Source organism: Thunnus albacares, chromosome 19 (genome assembly GCF_914725855.1).
Source record: "Thunnus albacares chromosome 19, fThuAlb1.1, whole genome shotgun sequence".
Classification (NCBI taxonomy): Eukaryota; Metazoa; Chordata; class Actinopteri; order Scombriformes; family Scombridae; genus Thunnus; species Thunnus albacares.
In genome coordinates, this window is record NC_058124.1 from 29914446 (window position 1) to 29934445 (window position 20000).

At 42.6% G+C, this 20000-nt stretch overlaps 1 protein-coding gene across 2 annotated transcripts in view; it reads left to right on the forward strand.

Moving 5' to 3' along the window:
* Positions 1-20000, forward strand: part of LOC122969999 (semaphorin-6D-like) — a 140169-nt gene that overhangs the window by 20405 nt on the left and 99764 nt on the right. For both annotated transcript variants that reach the window (XM_044336071.1, XM_044336072.1), the window contains exon 2: positions 5210-5334. The gene's annotated coding sequence lies outside the window, so the exon portion shown is untranslated. The remainder of the gene's footprint in view (positions 1-5209; positions 5335-20000) is intronic.

Below are 20000 nucleotides of genomic sequence, written 5' to 3' on the forward strand. Positions count from 1 at the left end.
ACTCTGTCAGCTGATTGATGGAAAACTTTCAATAATTTGGTATCTGACACATTGAAATAACAGGTGTAGACATTGAAATCTGGTTAACCTTCCAAATACTGAAAGTCCTCATTCAAAACTCAAATCACATTTATTTCAAATGTATTGTTAATAGTTTTATATCATTAGAATTAAAAAAAAATCAGACATTTGTCTCAGCGACTGGAGGGGCGTGTTGGTGTCTGTGATTGATTGACAGCAGCTGGAGGGGCGTGTTGGTGTCTGTGATTGATTGACAGCAGCTGGAGGTGCGTGTTGGTGTCTGTGTTTGATTGACAGCAGCTGGAGGTGCGTGTTGGTGTCTGTGTTTGATTGACAGCAGCTGGAGGTGCGTGTTGGTGTCTGTGTTTGATTGACAGCAGCCAGTGTGCGTGTCGGCGTCTGTGTTTGATTGACAGCAGCTGGAGGTGCGTGTCGGTGTCTGTGTTTGATTGACAGCAGCTGGAGGTGCGTGTTGGTGTCTGTGTTTGATTGACAGCAGCTGGAGGGGCGTGTCGGTGTCTGTGTTTGATTGACAGCAGCTGGAGGTGCGTGTTGGTGTCTGTGTTTGATTGACAGCAGCTGGAGGGGCGTGTCGGTGTCTGTGTTTGATTGACAGCAGCTGGAGGTGCGTGTTGGTGTCTGTGTTTGATTGACAGCAGCTGGAGGTGCGTGTTGGTGTCTGTGTTTGATTGACAGCAGCCAGTGTGCGTGTCGGTGTCTGTGTTTGATTGACAGCAGCTGGAGGTGCGTGTTGGTGTCTGTGTTTGATTGACAGCAGCTGGAGGTGCGTGTCGGTGTCTGTGTTTGATTGACAGCAGCTGGAGGTGCGTGTTGGTGTCTGTGTTTGATTGACAGCAGCTGGAGGGGCGTGTCGGTGTCTGTGTTTGATTGACAGCAGCTGGAGGTGCGTGTTGGTGTCTGTGTTTGATTGACAGCAGCTGGAGGTGTGTGTCGGTGTCTGTGTTTGATTGACAGCAGCTGGAGGTGCGTGTTGGTGTCTGTGTTTGATTGACAGCAGCTGGAGGTGCGTGTTGGTGTCTGTGATTGATTGACAGCAGCCAGTGTGCGTGTCGGCGTCTGTGTTTGATTGACAGCAGCTGGCAGGCTACTGTGAACAGAAACAAGGTAAACAAGCTGCTGTAGCTACTAGTGACAGTCAGACAGTGTGTTGGTGGTAGTGAACTGTACAGAGGAAGGCTCAACTTTATGCAAATGTCCTGTGACGCAGTGCCAGCAACAACCAATTTAAATAAAACGGAGGAAAAGCAGAGCGTGGCAGTCTCTGGTTTCTCCATAACGTGTATTTAACGAGCTGCTGAGACCGTTAAAAGAACGACGACGTGTGAAAACAGAAAACAACTGTCCAGATGTTTTAGACGATGCTCAATACAACACACACAGAACTACAGATTCCTGAGAGACCAGAGACGCTGCTCTGCATCTGTTGACTCGTTTTCTCATATGAACGCAGGAGGTTCCTCAGAGTTTCTCTTTCATACATGCAGCACGCAGCAGGAAACATCCTCACCTGTTGGAAATACTCGGTGTGGTTGAGGCGAGCGGCGGCGCCGGGGTAGAGCGAGCAGGAGGCTTTGGTTATAAACAACAGAGTCTCTCGCTGTTCCTTGAATCTGTTCGAGGATTTCGGCGTCTGCTGAACCGACAGAAGTTCCTGAATCTCATTGTCTCTCCGGTTAGTTTCTTCTTCACCCTCAGATGTTTGTATTCTTCCGGTTTCACACCAGTCACATGATAAAAACGTCATCAACACGCCGTCATGCTCGCTGTGAGGATTCAAGGGTGAAAGAGTTTCCACCCAGACGCTGTATGATTATTAATAACTGTAGTTCATATCGTTCCTGCTGGTTTCCTTCATTCTTTCTACTTGATGAACCTGCAGAAACTCTGAATGAACAAAAACATTCAGTTACTTTGCTGCAGCAGATAATCCAGATTTCAAGAGACTCAATATCACATTGGCTGAAAGCTCAGGAAGCTGTGTGTGTGTGTGTGTGTGTAAAACATTATAATAAACAGTGTGAGGGGAGGTAACAGTTAGTCAAATGGCCTCAGTTGCACTCGTCCATTAACACTCATTCAGATCAGATCCACATCGTTACCTCTGTGACACAAACTGTGAACTTTCTACAGCAGCAATAACAACTGAGATGAGACCAGCTGAGCAACACACACTCAGCATTAAACACATGAAACCAACACGAGAAGAAGAGAAGAAGAAAATAAGTTGGTGCTGAAACCCTGCAGCTGCTCTCCACCGCTGGAGACATGACGTTACTAACACAGCCGTTTCTGACTGTATGAGAGTGTGTGTGACTGTATGAGAGTGTGTCTGATTGTATGAGAGTGTGTGTGACTGTATGAGAGTGTGTCTGATTGTATGAGAGTGTGTGTGACTGTATGAGAGTGTGTGTGACTGTATGAGAGTGTGTGTGACTGTATGAGAGTGTGTGTGATTGTATGAGAGTGTGTGTGACTGTATGAGAGTGTTTGTGACTGTATGAGAGTGTGTGTGACTGTATGAGAGTGTTTCTGACTGTATGAGAGTGTGTGTGACTGTATGAGAGTGTGTGTGACTGTATGAGAGTGTGTGTGACTGTATGAGAGTGTGTGTGACTGTATGAGAGTGTGTGTGATTGTATGAGAGTGTGTGTGACTGTATGAGAGTGTTTCTGACTGTATGAGAGTGTGTGTGACTGTATGAGAGTGTTTGTGACTGTATGAGAGTGTGTGTGACTGTATGAGAGTGTGTCTGACTGTATGAGAGTGTGTCTGATTGTATGAGAGTGTGTGTGACTGTATGAGAGTGTGTCTGACTGTATGAGAGTGTGTCTGATTGTATGAGAGTGTTTCTGACTGTATGAGAGTGTGTGTGATTGTATGAGAGTGTGTGTGACTGTATGAGAGTGTGTGTGACTGTATGAGAGTGTGTCTGACTGTATGAGAGTGTGTCTGATTGTATGAGAGTGTGTGTGACTGTATGAGAGTGTGTGTGACTGTATGAGAGTGTGTGTGACTGTATGAGAGTGTGTCTGACTGTATGAGAGTGTGTCTGATTGTATGAGAGTGTGTGTGACTGTATGAGAGTGTGTCTGATTGTATGAGAGTGTGTGTGACTGTATGAGAGTGTGTCTGACTGTATGAGAGTGTGTCTGACTGTATGAGAGTGTGTGTGACTGTATGAGAGTGTGTGTGACTGTATGAGAGTGTGTCTGACTGTATGAGAGTGTGTCTGACTGTATGAGAGTGTGTGTGACTGTATGAGAGTGTGTCTGACTGTATGAGAGTGTGTCTGACTGTATGAGAGTGTGTCTGACTGTATGAGAGTGTGTGTGACTGTATGAGAGTGTGTGTGACTGTATGAGAGTGTGTCTGACTGTATGAGAGTGTGTGTGACTGTATGAGAGTGTGTGTGACTGTATGAGAGTGTTTCTGACTGTTGTTATTCAGTCATTGGTTGATGCTGTTCAGCGGGTGATTGTAGGTAAATAAAATGTGCGACTGTCTGGTTCCAGACACGTCTGTAATGAAACAAACAGTGAAGTCTTTCTTCCTAATTAAGCAGCTAATTAGAGCCGAGATTCAGAACAAACGTGTGACGTGTCGGGAAAACAAATATGAAATATAATGCAAGTGATGTGAAACTGGTGAAATATACCAGAAAATGAGATGATTATGAAGGAGAGCAGCATCAGTCTGTCTCCTCCCAAACATCAACGTTCAGCCGCTCACGTCAACCTCGAAGAGTTAAAATCCGGCCGTCTGTCTGCAGTCTGACCTCATCCTCAGCTTTATCACGTTTCACCAGCAGTGAACTCAGGCAGCAGAAACTGTCAGTAATGAAACTCTGAAGCTGAATCTGAGTTTTTTATCTTAAAGTGTCAAACGGAGGGAAGACTGAGCTTCAGGCCTGATCCTCCAGCGATGACGTCGTGTGATTTATCTGCTCCTCTACATGTTCTGGACTTCAAAGTGCTCCTCTGAGTGTGCAGCGTTAACACAGTCGTGTCCGTTTTTCAGCACATTTCTGAGGAAAAGTCATTTTTCTGACGATCAGGTGGCTGAAGTTGATTTAAAGAAATGAACTGAAGTTCTGCGTCGCAGCTGCAGCAGAGCGATGAGGACTCCCAAGGTGCATTTCAGCCAAACAGCCAATCACAGAGTTTAAAATTCAGTCGTGTGTTGCTAACGGCGATGTTGAGATCAGTTCACTTTTAATTTCTGGGTCGTTTTGAGTGAATTCAGTAACCATGACGACACGTTTTGTTTACAGCTTCAGCAACAGAGTGTCATGATGCACTTCCTCTCCATAGCAACAGCAGCCGAGGCTCATGGGTATTGCGGTATTCTCACAGTGTAAATAATGTGAAGTTGTTTCAGGTTCGTCATCATCAGCAGAGTTTCTGTGTTCAGTAACATCGACATGAAGACAACAAGATAATAAACATAATAAACAAACAAGATAATAAACAAACAAGATAATAAACAAGATAATAAACAAACAAGATAATAAACAAACAAGATAATAAACAAGATAATAAACAAACAAGATAATAAACAAACAAGATAATAAACAAACAAGATAATAAACAAGATAATAAACAAGATAATAAAGTGTTTCCAACATAAGATGCTGCTGTTGTTTATTTTACACCATCCTGAATAAAACACCGTTTAAAACTGGCGAAGATGATTTATGTGATTAAAATGATCAGACAGACGTCAGCGGAGCTGTGAACACACCGGGATCAATATTCAGTGTGTGCGTGTGTGTGCGTGTGTGTGTGTGTGCGTGCGTGTGTGTGTGTGTGTGTGTGTGTGCGTGTGTGTGTGCGTGTGTGTGTGTGTGTGCGTGCGTGTGTGTGCGTGTGTGCGTGCGTGTGTGTGTGCGTGTGTGTGTGCGTGTGTGTGTGCGTGTGTGTGTGTGTGCGTGCGTGTGTGTGCGTGCGTGTGTGTGTGCGTGTGTGTGTGCGTGCGTGTGTGTGTGTGCGTGCGTGTGTGTGCGTGTGTGTGTGTGTGTGTGTGTGTGTGTGTTGATATCTACCTGATCTCGCCGTGTCCCAGTTCTCAGGGAAACCTTGTTCCATCCCACAATGCATTTGGGTGAAGATGAAAGCGGAGCCGCTGCCTCCTCCTCACTCCTTCTCCTCTTTTCTCTTCTTCTCTTCAGATTTAAAGCCGTTAATCAGGACTTTTCTTCTTCTTCTCTTCCTGGATTTGGACCCCCCCCCCCCACCCCCTCACTGATTTGTTCGGCTGTGGAGCTGCTTGTGATTGGACGATCCTGAATTCACGGTAAGAAGTCTTTTTGTACCTGTTTGTGCTCTTTTATGCTCTTTGTTTCCATTTACATGTCAAAGGTTAATCTCACCTGCAGACAATAAAACATGAAACTAGTTGAAATAAAGCAATAAAGACAAAGCGATCAAACAGGAGAAGAACAGCTGTAGTCGTCTCTTATCTGGAATATATTTGCTCTGACAGTCTGATAAACGGCCTCCGCTGACCTGCTTCCTGCCTTCAAGTTCAAACTAATCATAATGCTGCAAATTGAGAGTTTCAGTGCAGCTGGAAAAAGAACAAAACGCCTCAAAATCAGCCTGTGATTAACTTCTGTTTGCTGCTGAGAGACATTTCTGTCAGGAGCCCAAACTTCCTGTCATCATTCACTTACACTGAAAGCACTTTTAATATCCAGTCTGAACAGGAGGAATGATTACAGCGAGGAAAACCTCTTTCACTGGTCATACAGACACCTGACTGCTGGTTTAACTGGGAACACTGGAAACACTGAACTGTCCTTTTTAAATCTGTAGAATCAGAGTCAAGTTGTTGAGTTCAGTCCAGGAAGTAGTCTGTTCCCTGGAAAAGAGACATGTGTTCCTTATCAGGCACATTTTATTATGATAAACTACTGTGAGTGTGTGTGTGTGTGTGTGTGTGTGTGTGTGTGTGTGTGTGTGTGTTTTCCCAGCATGCTCGGGGCACAGCAGGGATCTCACGGGAAACATGGAGTTTAAAATCCTGCTTGAACTTGATTTGACCAAACGCACAAACAGGATTTAACGAGAGATAAGAGATTTTCTGACACGCCTGAAATGGTAAAAACACGCCGATCAGCGTCGACTGTTTGAGTTTTAATTGTCGAGACGTTAAAACAAAAAGATTTTCATAGTTTGAAAACTTTCTCATGACGTTTGACTTCAGCTTCCTGCCAAACTGAGCTCATCTGGATGAATTCTGGTTCTGTTGTTTCTAAGCAGCACAGAAACAGAAATAAAACATCCGTTAACTGATCGATGTGATCAGCAGAGAGAAAAATCACTATTTGGTGGAGCTGTTAACAACTCATAGACATGTGAAATGTGACCCCGACTACACACTGCTTTTTGTAAGACGTCAAAAGACAAAAAGGTTGGAAACCACTGGTTTCATCTTTAACAATGTGTTGTATTTTAAAAGCTTGTTATATTATCCATTGTGTCAAATCTTCATCTGAAAAGTAACTAAAGCTGTCAAATAAATGTAGTGGAGTAGAAAGTACAATATTTCCCTCTGAAATGTAGAAAGTAGCATCACATGGAAATACTCCAGTAAAGTATAAGTACCTCTAAACTGTACTTAAATACAGAACTTCAGTAAATGTAAAAGCCACAAGTGGCTGCAGGTAAATTAAAGAGACTTTGCAGTTGAAATAAATGAGATAAAAACAGTAAAATGTTCGTTTATGTTCCTGCAGGAAACATCAGACTGAAACAACAGCTGATAAAATCCCTCAAATACTCTGAAAACACACCAGTTTAAACAGGAAGAAGACAGAAAAGTACAAAAGTTTAGTTGAATATAAAACCAATTATTTTAGAGGTGTTTCAGATATATTTGGAGGTATTATAGAGCATTATGGAGAACTCTGAGGGTGTTTTGGAGTATATTGGAGTAATATGGCGATATGGGGTATTTTGGAATATTTTGGAGTATTTCAGATATATTCTGGAGTATTTTGAAGGTTTTTGGAGTATTTCAGATGTATTTTGGAGTATTTTGGAGGTTTTTTGGAGTATTTCAGATGTATTTTGGAGTATTTCGGATATATTCTGGAGTATTTTGAAGGTACCTTGAGTAAATGTACTGAGTTACTTTGCAGCTGTGGATCCTTGTTGTCGGTGTTGAAGTTTTATCAGGATCTTTTCCTGCTACATGACGTCTGGCAGCTGTCAGTCAACATTTGGATAAAACTTCAAGTGCTGCGACGTTTTTAATCCATTAACAGTTTACAGATGTCAGAATGTGCCTGAACGCAGCAAACTGCCTGCAGCTGCTTTACAACATGATGATGGTGTAACTGTGGAAGTTGTTGTTCTGTAGAGATGAAGTGAAACCAGCAGAGCTGTTAGCAGGAGACAAAAGGAAAGAAAAGTCCATCTCAGTTGTTTTCTGGCTCGATGATTTTAGATTTTAGATTCACAGTTTTTCCAGAAAGGAAACGTCCTGAAGTTTGTTGTGACGTGTCGGAAACACTGGAGGTGAAACTGAAACAGAGCAGAAAGTCTTTAAAGCCTGTAAAGATTAAAAACATCTGTCAACAAAGGAGAAGATTTCTCATCATCGTCTCTGTGATGTCATCCAGTGTTCAGTGTGTTGTTGCATAAATCTGCATGTTAATGAGGGAAAACTAAAGTCTATTAAGACACGCGGATCATGTGATCAACAGTGACGGGTCGAGTCGGGAGCGTTCTGTTCATGTGGGAACATTTTGCTCATTAATTAACAGATTTAACGAGCTCATTAGCATAACAGGTTGTGTGTGTGATACACCATCAGGTGCTGCTGGGTCCTGTAGTTCCCTGTAAGCACAGATAACAGCTCACTTCATATGCTAATGGCTGCTACAGGTGAGACATGTCACCTGAGTGTGTGTGTGTGTGTGAGTGTGTGTGTGTGTGTGTGTGTGTGTGTGTGTGTGTGTGCTCTTTACTACCAGCGTTGTGAGGACCACATGGAGTTTTAAAAAAACTGCAAACTGAGGACGTTTCAGATCAATAACGACAAAGTTTTGATGTTCTGGAAAGTTTGGACACTTTTTGGAAAAATATGAAGTGACGACATTTGATGAAAATTTGCACATAATGTGAAGTTTTTATCAGGTCTCACCTTTACAAAGTGCTGTTTCAGAGTCCCCACAAGTGTAGCAGGACAGACCTGTGTGTGTGTTTATTCAGACGTTCATTGATTATCAGTTATAGACATTAAAGACGTTAATCTGCTGTTCAGTGGTTTAATGTTTCACTTCATGCTTGATGAAAACTAGACTCTGTCACAGTTTCCACTTTCAAATTTGACTTTTTATTAATTTTTATTAACTATCATTTAATCATTTTTATTATCGATCAGTCTGCAGATTATTTTCTTGATTAATTGATTATTTGTTTGGTCTGTTAAATGTCAGCCGGTTGTGAAGAATGCAGATATAATCAGCTCAGTATCGTAGAAGAAAACCTGAAAATATTCTTGTTGGAAGCTGAAACCTACAATTTTTTTTACAGTTTTTTCTGAATAAAAGTTGCTGAAAGCATTAATTGATCATCAGAATTGTTGTTGATTAATTTTCTGAGAGCGTGTGCTCTTCTAGGTTTGTGAGGAGCAATTAAAGTTGAAATAAACTGGAAAATAGTGTTGACATTTTAGAAACATTTTTGCATGAAAGGCCATTTTTAGAAACTTTGAATTCATGGTTGCAGCTTTTCTGCTCTGCAGCTGTTTGTGTCGACATGGTGAATGTTTGACCTGCTCAATAAAACAAAGTTATTATGATTTATGAAAGTCTGAAGCTTCATCACAATCCATCAAACTTGATCCAGATATTTCTAAGTTCTGTGTGTTTGAGTAAAAGCGTGTTGGAGTTAAACTCTCCATCGCTGCACACAAACCACCGTCTCCGTGTTTCCAGGACGTGTTCCTCTCGGGGCAAACAGGAAGTGGCGGCTGAGTTCTGTCTGTTCCTGAAACGGAGACGATAATGAAACTGTGTGTCGGCTCCTTTGTACCTTCACAGATGGAGGATTGAGTTAGACAGGAGCAGCGTCTCCTCGTCCTAACAACGACCTGCCGCCTATTTTTACATCGGCTCGTCAGATGCCCGCTGAGAGGAGCTTTGATAGCTGCGGCACCTTTTATTTTCCTCCCACCTCCGCTTCACTGTCTGTCTCACTTCATCTGTTTTATTGGAGCGACAGCGCAGCACAAATGAAATATCAGAAATGATTTGATGTTAAATATGTTTTTCTCTCTTTCCAGTCTACATTTTGAGAGCAGGTTGTGTTTTGTTTGGGAGTCAGAGCTGCAGCCATTAGTCGACTGACAGAAAGTAGATCAGCAACAGTTTTCATAGAAACATGTCAAACATTCTTCGGCTTCATAAATGTGATGATTTGATGCTTTTTTTTGTCATATATGATAATAAACTAAATATCTTTGGGTTTTGAACTGTTGGTCGGACAATAAAAGACATTTGAAGACATTGCATTCACTGTTTTTCTACACAATATGAGAAAATGATCAGCATTTTAATTAATAATGAAAATAATCACGTGTTTCCTGTTTTGATGTGATCTCAGCCAATACAAACACAGGGATGTGACATCATCATGTTTAATATCGTATTATTATTAGCAGACTGAAAACTGCAGCTTCGTCTCTTGAGACAAAGAATCGTTTCAGCCCCAAAACAACATGTTTACGGTGCAGTGACAGCGCCCTCTACTGGTCCTTCCTCTACTGGTCCTTCCTCTACTGGTCCACCCTCTACTGGTCTTTCCTCTACTGGTCCTTCCTCTACTGGTCCTTCCTCTACTGGTCCACCCTCTACTGGTCTTTCCTCTACTGGTCCTTCCTCTACTGGTCCTTCCTCTACTGGTCCTTCCTCTACTGGTCCTTCCTCTACTGGTCCTTCCTCTACTGGTCCCTCCTCTACTGGTCCTTCCTCTACTGGTCCTTCCTCTACTGGTCCTTCCTCTACTGGTCCCTCCTCTACTGGTCCTTCCTCTACTGGTCCTTCCTCTACTGGTCCTTCCTCTACTGGTCCCTCCTCTACTGGTCCTTCCTCTACTGGTCCTTCCTCTACTGGTCCTTCCTCTACTGGTCCTTCCTTTACTGGTCCTTCCTCTACTGGTCCTTCCTCTGCTGGTCCTTCCTCTACTGGTCCTTCCTCTACTGGTCCTTCCTCTGCTGGTCCTTCCTCTACTGGTCCTTCCTCTACTGGTCCTTCCTTTACTGGTCCTTCCTCTACTGGTCCTTCCTCTGCTGGTCCTTCCTTTACTGGTCCTTCCTCTACTGGTCCTTCCTCTGCTGGTCCTTCCTCTACTGGTCCTTCCTCTACTGGTCCTTCCTCTACTGGTCCTTCCTCTGCTGGTCCTTCCTCTACTGGTCCTTCCTCTACTGGTCCTTCCTTTACTGGTCCTTCCTTTACTGGTCCTTCCTCTACTGGTCCTTCCTTTACTGGTCCTTCCTCTACTGGTCCTTCCTCTACTGGTCCTTCCTCTGCTGGTCCTTCCTCTGCTGGTCCTTCCTCTACTGGTCCTTCCTCTGCTGGTCCTTCCTCTGCTGGTCCTTCCTCTACTGGTCCTTCCTCTACTGGTCCTTCCTCTGCTGGTCCTTCCTCTACTGGTCCCTCCTCTACTGGTCCTTCCTCTACTGGTCCTTCCTCTACTGGTCCTTCCTCTACTGGTCCACCCTCTACTGGTCTTTCCTCTACTGGTCCTTCCTCTACTGGTCCTTCCTCTACTGGTCCACCCTCTACTGGTCTTTCCTCTACTGGTCCTTCCTCTACTGGTCCTTCCTCTAGTGACTGTTCCTCTAATGGTCCTTCCTCTACTGGTCCTTCCTCTACTGGTCCTTCCTCTAGTGACTGTTCCTCTACTGGTCCTTCCTCTACTGGTCCTTCCTCTAGTGACTGTTCCTCTACTGGTCCTTCCTCTACTGGTCCTTCCTCTAGTGTCTGTTCCTCTACTGGTCTTTCCTCTACTGGTCCTTCCTCTACTGGTCCTTCCTCTAGTGACTGTTCCTCTACTGGTCTTTCCTCTACTGGTCCTTCCTCTACTGGTCCTTCCTCTAGTGACTGTTCCTCTACTGGTCCTTCCTCTAGTGACCGTTCCTCTAATGGTCCTTCCTCTACTGGTCCTTCCTCTAATGGTCCTTCCTCTACTGGTCCTTCCTCTACTGGTCCTTCCTCTACTGGTTCTTCCTCTACTGGTCCTTCCTCTAGTGACCGTTCCTCTAATGGTCCATCCTCTACTGGTCCTTCCTCTGGTGACCGTTCCTCTAATGGTCCTTCCTCTACTGGTCCTTCCTCTAGTGACTGTTCCTCTAATGGTCCTTCCTCTAGTGACTGTTCCTCTACTGGTCCTTCCTCTAGTGACCGTTCCTCTACTGGTCCTTCCTCTAGTGACTGTTCCTCTAATGGTCCTTCCTCTAGTGACCGTTCCTCTAATGGTCCTTCCTCTAGTGACTGTTCCTCTACTGGTCCTTCCTCTAGTGACTGTTCCTCTAATGGTCCTTCCTCTAGTGACTGTTCCTCTAATGGTCCTTCCTCTAGTGACCGTTCCTCTAGTGACCGTTCCTCTAGTGACCGTTCCTCTAGTGACTGTTCCTCTAGTGACCGTTCCTCTAGTGACCGTTCCTCTAATGGTCCTTCCTCTAGTGACCGTTCCTCTAGTGACCGTTCCTCTAGTGACCGTTCCTCTAGTGACTGTTCCTCTAGTGACCGTTCCTCTAGTGACCGTTCCTCTAATGGTCCTTCCTCTAGTGACCGTTCCTCTAGTGACTGTTCCTCTAGTGACTGTTCCTCTAGTGACCGTTCCTCTAGTGACCGTTCCTCTAATGGTCCTTCCTCTAGTGACCGTTCCTCTAGTGACTGTTCCTCTAGTGACCGTTCCTCTAGTGACCGTTCCTCTACTGGTCCTTCCTCTAGTGACCGTTCCTCTAGTGACTGTTCCTCTAGTGACTGTTCCTCTAGTGACCGTTCCTCTAGTGACCGTTCCTCTAATGGTCCTTCCTCTAGTGACCGTTCCTCTACTGGTCCTTCCTCTAGTGACCGTTCCTCTAGTGACTGTTCCTCTAGTGACTGTTCCTTTAGTGACGGTTCCTCTACTGGTCCTTCCTCTACTGGTCCTTCCTCTAGAGGTGACATTATTACAGAGCGACAAGGTCCATGTAGGGAGGAGGTCAGACTTCAACACTAGAGATCATCGTTCACTTCCTGTTTACAACCAGCAGTCCAGCAGAGTGAAGAATCTGAACAGATTTAGCGGCTGCAGCTGTTATTTCATGTATGTTTAGTTTCAGATGCATATTTAATGAACATATCATCAGTTCAGCAGATAAATGAATATTAAAGGACTCTGCAAAACATCTTCCTCACGCTGTCAATGCCATCGGCCTAAATATCTCTGACCTGAACGTGACCTGAACTCCTCACAGTTCACTGAAATATAAGTTTTGGAGCGCAGAGAAGAGATATGATGTGCTTCTGTTATCTCCTCTGGTTTATGTTGTGATTACATTTGGGTCACATCCTGCTTGGGTCACATCCTGGACCGTCGTCCCACTACAGCCTGACAGGAGCAGGAACGAAACCAGAGTGAAGCTTTTCTTTTTTTCTTCTTCTTCTTCTCTCATGTGTCTGTCAGCCGGCTGGTTTTACTGTCATTACTACAAAGTGCTCTCTCTTCATGTCACTCACACTGTCTGTTTTGCTGTTATTAGCACAAAGTGCTCTCTTTCTGTCACATTGCTTCACAGTGCTTTCTGGATAATTAGACCTCTCTCTCTGTCGTCATGTTCTCTGAAAGCAGCTGATGAACTGCAGCGTCTGTCTTCCTGCCTTTTTATTCTCCTTTATTGTCTTTATGGCTGCAGCTGACGATGACTTCCATTATTCATTCATCTGCTGATTGGTTTTTCAGTTATTTCATCAATGATTTGATGTCAGAAAACATCAGTTTCCCAGAGTCCGAGGTGACGTCTTCATGTGTCTTTTTTAATCCGACCAACAGTCGAAAACACAAATATATTCACTGTACAAAGATATAAAGTAGAGTTTTTGATTTATAAATGACTCAAACGATGAATCAAATATCAAAACAGCAATTGAGCAACGAATCTCATTTACTGGCCACTCTGTGAAACTTTCGGTCATATCACATGATCTTCATCAGGAGATGGAGTCGGCTGTTTGTCACTGAATTATAGAAATCTTCAAATTTCCTGTTTTTTCTCTTCTTTTTCCGAAGCATTTTTCAGGAATTTTTATCCACATTGGCTTTAAATGTGAGACACCTGACTGCTGTGTTGCGTTCACTGTCAGCGTCGTTAACGATTCTTTAACGAACAGAAAATACTTTCAGTTTTCAGTGTAGTTTTGTTTGTCAAACTACATATTAGAATATTAGTATATGTATATATATTACTTAATGTCCTGAGAATAAACTGTTACACAGCAGCTACGTCAGCAAAAATACTGAAAAAATGCCCCAGATATTAATGATGAAAAATGTTGGTTTTATTGATTAGTTGTTTGGTCCATAAAATGCCAGAAAATGGTGAAGAATGCGGATCATTGTGTCCTAAAGTCCAACAACACAAAGATCTTCAGTTTACAGTCAGAGAGACTAAAGAAACCAGAAAATATTCACATTTAAGAAGCTGCAATCAGAGAATTTAAATGACTCCATTAATCAATTATGAAAATAGTTAATAGTTAATTTAATACTAATGAATTAATCAGCTAATGGTTGCAGCTCTAGTTGAGATATCTCACTCAGACAAACCCTCATCTGTAATGAATCTGGTGTGTTTGTGATGATTCATCGTCGTTTGAACAGAAACTCAGTTTCTCTCACTTTATAAAGTTGGGAAAGAAAATTCTGTTTGTATTTAATTTTTAATTTTACAGATGACCTTCTCAGCTTTAAATCTCACTTCCCATCCTGCCAAATAAAAACACTCCTCTTCCAGTTTCTTCTTCTTGGATCGTCGCTGCGTCGCTACGACGGCGAAAACGACGCCAAGCAGCGTCTCCGTCTGACCGGCCACGAGTCAGCAAAAAAATCTACTTCACACCAACTCCTACTGATATTCCTGATAAATATTAATATCTCTGCTGCAACATGTTCCATCGTATCGCTGGTGATGTGCTGGTTCGAGGTCACCGGTCGACTCGTCACACAACAGAAGTGAATTTGGACCAAACTTTACTTTTAGTTTAATCTTTAGTTTTCATGAACGTTTACAAACGTTTGTAAAAACAACTAAATTAGATGTTTGCTGCATTTATATTGAAACATAAAAAACAAGATCAACAGATGAAGTTCTTCCTCTGTGAAGTTTCTGTCAGAAGAAAGAAACTGAAATGATTAATAATCCATTGATTGATCAGTTTATAAAATACTGATCAATATTCACTGAAGCCCAAGTCAACAGAGAGTTTACTGCAGTATAGAATAATAATAATGATGATGATGATGATGATGATGATGATGATGCATTGATTAGCAAATCAACATACAATTAATCACTATTTTCTTTATTTTTGCACATCTATTGATTAATTGTTTCCAAACAAACATTTTAGGTTTAAAGATGTTAATGAATCATCATCATTTAAAGTTCTATTGATTAGTTGATTAATCGATTAGTTGCTAACTATTAAATTAATCAGCAGCTATTTTGATTAATCGGTTATTGATTAATCCTTTTGAATCCAAGTTCTCTGATATTTTCTTTAGTTTTTAATCAATTAGTTGTTTATCTGTCTATAAAATATTGATCAGTGTTTCCCAAAGTCCAGACGACGTCCTCACACAGATACACATTTATCAGTTTATTGTCATAATCAAGATAATAATCATTTCTTGCAGCCGTGATGGAAAATATTCACAACGAAGAAGCTGCAAAAAGACGAATCAGTGATCAAAATAATTGCCGAGTAATCAACTAATCAATTAATCAATTAATCAATTAATCAATTAATCATTTAATCGAATAACAAGGAGCTGAATGATGCTCGATGTTCACTGTGTGGTTGTTGTTCAGTGGAGTGAAGTGAGGAATGTAAACCTTTAAAGAAAATGAACGTGGCTAATACCTGGAGCCCCCCCCCCCCCTCCCCCCCCACCTCCTCCTCCTCCTCCTCCCCCCCCCCCCCCCCCCCCCCTCCCCCCTCCACTGACCAGCAGGAACGTTAGTTCTTCAACTTTGACCCAAATCAGAGCCAAACGGCGATAAGTAACTCTGACAGAGAGCAGAATGAACCAATCACAGCGCAGAACGCCACCAGCACTGAACGACAGGAGCCTCGTTATGTCGTAAAGCTCGTTAATGACGTCTGAGGGAGGATTTACCGGGACGATGATATGATGATATTTGTTTGTTTTGTTGTTTTTTTATATGAATTATTTGATATTTTATTGATTCATTTTGTAAAGAGAAACATTTGAATCGTGTGTTTCTGCAGTTAGATAATCAGATTATAGACGGAGGATAATCTGATGTAATCTCATGCTGAATGTCTTTAACTCTGTCGTGTTGTTGACGTTTACTTCCTCGTTAAACGTCCCACAGATCACATTAACCTGTGATAGTAATCATTACTCAATCAAACTGATTGATTATATAATCAGTTTGATCCATAACTGTTGCTGCTGTGTGGACTGTGTGAAGAGTATTGATCCCTGCAGATAACCGATCAGAAACAAACTGTAATATTTGAACAGGATTCAGTCAAAGTGATTGATCACTTATCAGTGAAGCTCTTCTCTTCATTTGTTTTAAATTTAAAGGCATCTGAAAGTCTTTTAGTTAAAAACCAGACGAGACGAAGCTACAAACACTTTAAATCTGAGTAAACTGAGTCTCTGATCAGCTGACTGACACAAAACAAACAGTTACTGCACTCGTGGCCTCGATTCTGAGACTTTAAATGGCTGAAAGGGTTAATCGCCTCACTGTGTGTGTGTGTGTGTGTGTGTGTGTGTGTGTGTGTGTGTGTCCTTGAGCAGTTGGTGGTGGGGGGGGGGGGGGGGGGGGGTGTCGGGCTGTTCGTCTGTCTTTGGATTAAATCCGATAAGATTTGAGCTCCTCCTCTTTATCCCCACGGCTGGAAAATACCCCAAAACCCCCCCAGACCCCCCCAGACCCCCCCGTCTTATAAAGAACTCTGTGTGTGTGTGTGTGTGTGTGTGTGTGTGTGTGTTTTGCTATTGATGTCATATTTTCAGTTTTACATCATTTACCAGTAAAAGTTCGTTTCTGACGCCTTGAAACTAACAAACTGCACATCAGACACTTTTAAGGTGATTATTTATTTATTTATTTATTTATTATTTTAATTTTCTCAATGAATCATTTATTTGATGAAATGTCAACAAAGTGAAAGATGTCGTTTGCAGTGACGTCATACAGACAGATATTCAGTTTACTGTCATATATGATGAAGAAAAGCAGCAAATCATCACGTTTCAGAGGCTGGAAATATTTTTATTATAATAATCATCAGTTGCAGTTCTGTTCTTCTTCTTCTTCTCTGCCTGCACAGACACACGTCTGCGTTTCTTCTTCTGTGCTTCACAACTATTGTTTTTCTCCAGTTTTTGACGTTTAACGTGTCTGTCAAACAACAGAGAGGCGTCCTGTTTGCACTGGGATGTATGTCACTAATGCTAATGCTAATGCTAACAGTGCAGGATCCTGTTCCACCTGTACAAGCAGGAAATGGTTTTCTTGTGTTTAGTTGTGACCCTCCGTCACTCCTCTGCTGCTGGAGTTGAAGGACAGCAGTCGGAGTATTTGGGGAGAAGTTTCCAGAGCTTCCTGTTGGTGGTGGTTTTGGTCCTGCGGGCGGCCCACTTTCACCACCAGGTATTACTCACACAGGTTTTTCAAACGTGTCCCAAATTCTCAGTCGGCCAAAGTTTCCCGTCTGGCCCAGAAAACGGGAGCTGAGGAGAAGCTCCTGACTGCTGCCCATGTGGGAGTTAAAACAGAAAGATCATTAGCTGAAGGTGATCTTTCAACGCTGGTGAAGTCTGTTAAAGTGTTCTCATTTTGTCAGGAGAGTCTCAGGAGGCTGCGGAGGGTCGTCACTGAATAAATGACTCCACTTCCTCCTGTTTTACATCATCTCTACCTGCAATAATTAACTAATAATTAACTCACGTTGACGACATCCATAAATAGATGAAACGTGATCAGACGGGTCTCGTAGATGGTTTATCTGGTCTGATCCGTTGATTGATCAGTGAATGAAATGTCAATCATTATTCAACATGTTGAGATGTTCTCTCAGAAACACAAAGATGTTGAGTTTACTGTCATGAAAACTGTCAAATATTCACCATGAGAAGCAGGAAGTTCGTATCTCTGACAGCGTCTCCGTTTAAAACTAAAGTGACAAAGTGTTTAGTCGATATTCGTGATGACTTCACCAGGATGATTACACACATACATACATATACAATACATAAAGACAGAATAGTAGAAGCAAGAAACAGCCAATCACAGAGCTTCAGATTTGGTCACATGCACCACTAACGGCGAGCAGAACTAAACGTTTGACTCGTTAATTACTGGTCACGTTGTTCTGAACCAGTTTCAGTTTTATTTTTTATTATTCGTTATAATCAGCTGACGTGTCCCAGTTTGTTATTGATTGTTAATAACTTGTGTATCTTGTGAATGTGATTGGCAGCCATGGCTTCTTCTCCATAGCAACAACAGCCGAGGCTCATGGGTATCGTTTGTGTTCTCACAGACAGAAACAACAAGAAAAGCAACATGAAACAGGATTAAATGTGAAGTTTATTTCAGCGCACACACACACACACACACACACACACACACACACACACACACACACATACACATACACACACACACACACACACATACACACACACACACACACACACACACACACACACACACACATACATACACACACACACACACACATACATACACACACACACACACACACACACACACACATACACACACACACACACATCAGGGTTCATATGGATCCATTAACACACTTCAGACCTGCAGATTAAAAAGCTCCTCCAGGAGTCTGATACTCGGGGCCGTCTTCATGTTTAAAGCAGTGGATTGTGGGTAGTTGAAATCCTCCCAGCAGCGATGTGGAGCAGCGGCAGAAAACGCTGCGAGACTCGACTTAGAGAAGCTGTTTGAGTTTGATCAGATTCAGATATCAGTCGGGCTGCGACGGATATTTAAATCAGACAGAAAGATCCTGAAACTCTGCTGTGAGCTTTAATCTGCAGCCGCAGTCTGAACGTACTAATAAATAAATGTTCAAATGTGTTTCAGCGTCGCTGCTGTTTAGCAGACGGTGGAAGATGCAGAGAAACGTTCTGGATGAGTCTGGTGAAGCAGCACAGTCATGATGTTTCTATTCTATCTGTTCATGTCTAGAATAACGAGTCTTTTCATTATTGATTAATGGTTTAATCTATTAAATGCAACCAGTAACACAGCCTGAAGATGTTCAGACTAAACTGAGACCAGGAAACATTCATAGTTCAGAAGCTGGAATTCATTTAGATTTTCTTTCTTTTAAATGACTCAGAACGGTTCATTGATCATCAAAAAATTGCCAATTACTTTTTCTTTTGTCGATCAACTAATTGCAGCTCTACTAATTTCTGCCTGTGTAATACGACAGTGATACGACCAGGTGGTCACCTGACCTGCATCACCTGGTACAAGGATACACAGTGATACAGTGATACACAGTGATACACAGTGATACAGTGATACAGTCACACGCAGTGATACACAGTGATACACAGTGATACAGTGATACATAGTGATACAGTCACACTGTGATGCAGTGATACATGACACGCAGTGATGCAGTGATACAAAGTGATATGCAGTGATCAGTGATACGTGACACGCAGTGATGCAGTGATACAAAGTGATATGCAGTGATACAGTGATACAGTCACACGCAGTGATACATGATACGCAGTGATACAGTGATACATAATATGCAGTGGTGCAGTGATACATGACACGCAGTGATACAGTGATACGCAGTGATGCAGTGATACAAAGTGATATGCAGTGATACACAGTGATATGCAGTGATCAGTGATACGTGACACGCAGTGATGCAGTGATACAAAGTGATATGCAGTGATACAGTGATACAGTCACACGCAGTGATGCAGTGATACAGTGATACATAATATGCAGTGGTGCAGTGATACACGACACGCAGTGATACAGTGATACAGTCACACGCAGTGATACAGTGATACGCAGTGATGCAGTGATACGCAGTGGTGCGCAGTAATACAGTGATACGCAGTGATACAGTGATACGCAGTGATACAGTGATACAGTGATACGCAGTAATACAGTGATACAGTGATACGCAGTAATACAGTGATACGCAGTGATACAGTGATACACAGTGATACAGTGATACGCAGTGATACAGTGATACACAGTGATACAGTGATACGCAGTGATGCAGTGATACGCAGTAATACAGTGATGCAGTGATACGCAGTGATGCAGTGATACGCAGTGATACAGTGATGCAGTGATACGCAGTGATGCAGTGATACGCAGTAATACAGTGATGCAGTGATACGCAGTAATACAGTGATACGCAGTGATGCAGTGATACGCAGTAATACAGTGATGCAGTGATACGCAGTGATACAGTGATACGCAGTGATACTCCCCCCCACCCATGCTTCCACCCCTCAGTCAGTGCATTCTGAGCTGAGACTGGTCGACATCTCTATGTCAGACATGTTTCAGGCTCCAGAGATGTCGGCCAGATCCTGCTCAGCTGTTTCCTCAACATCCTCCATCCTTCATTTCCCATCAGCCCCCTCTCTCTCTCTCTCTCTCTCTCTCTCTCTCTCTCTCTC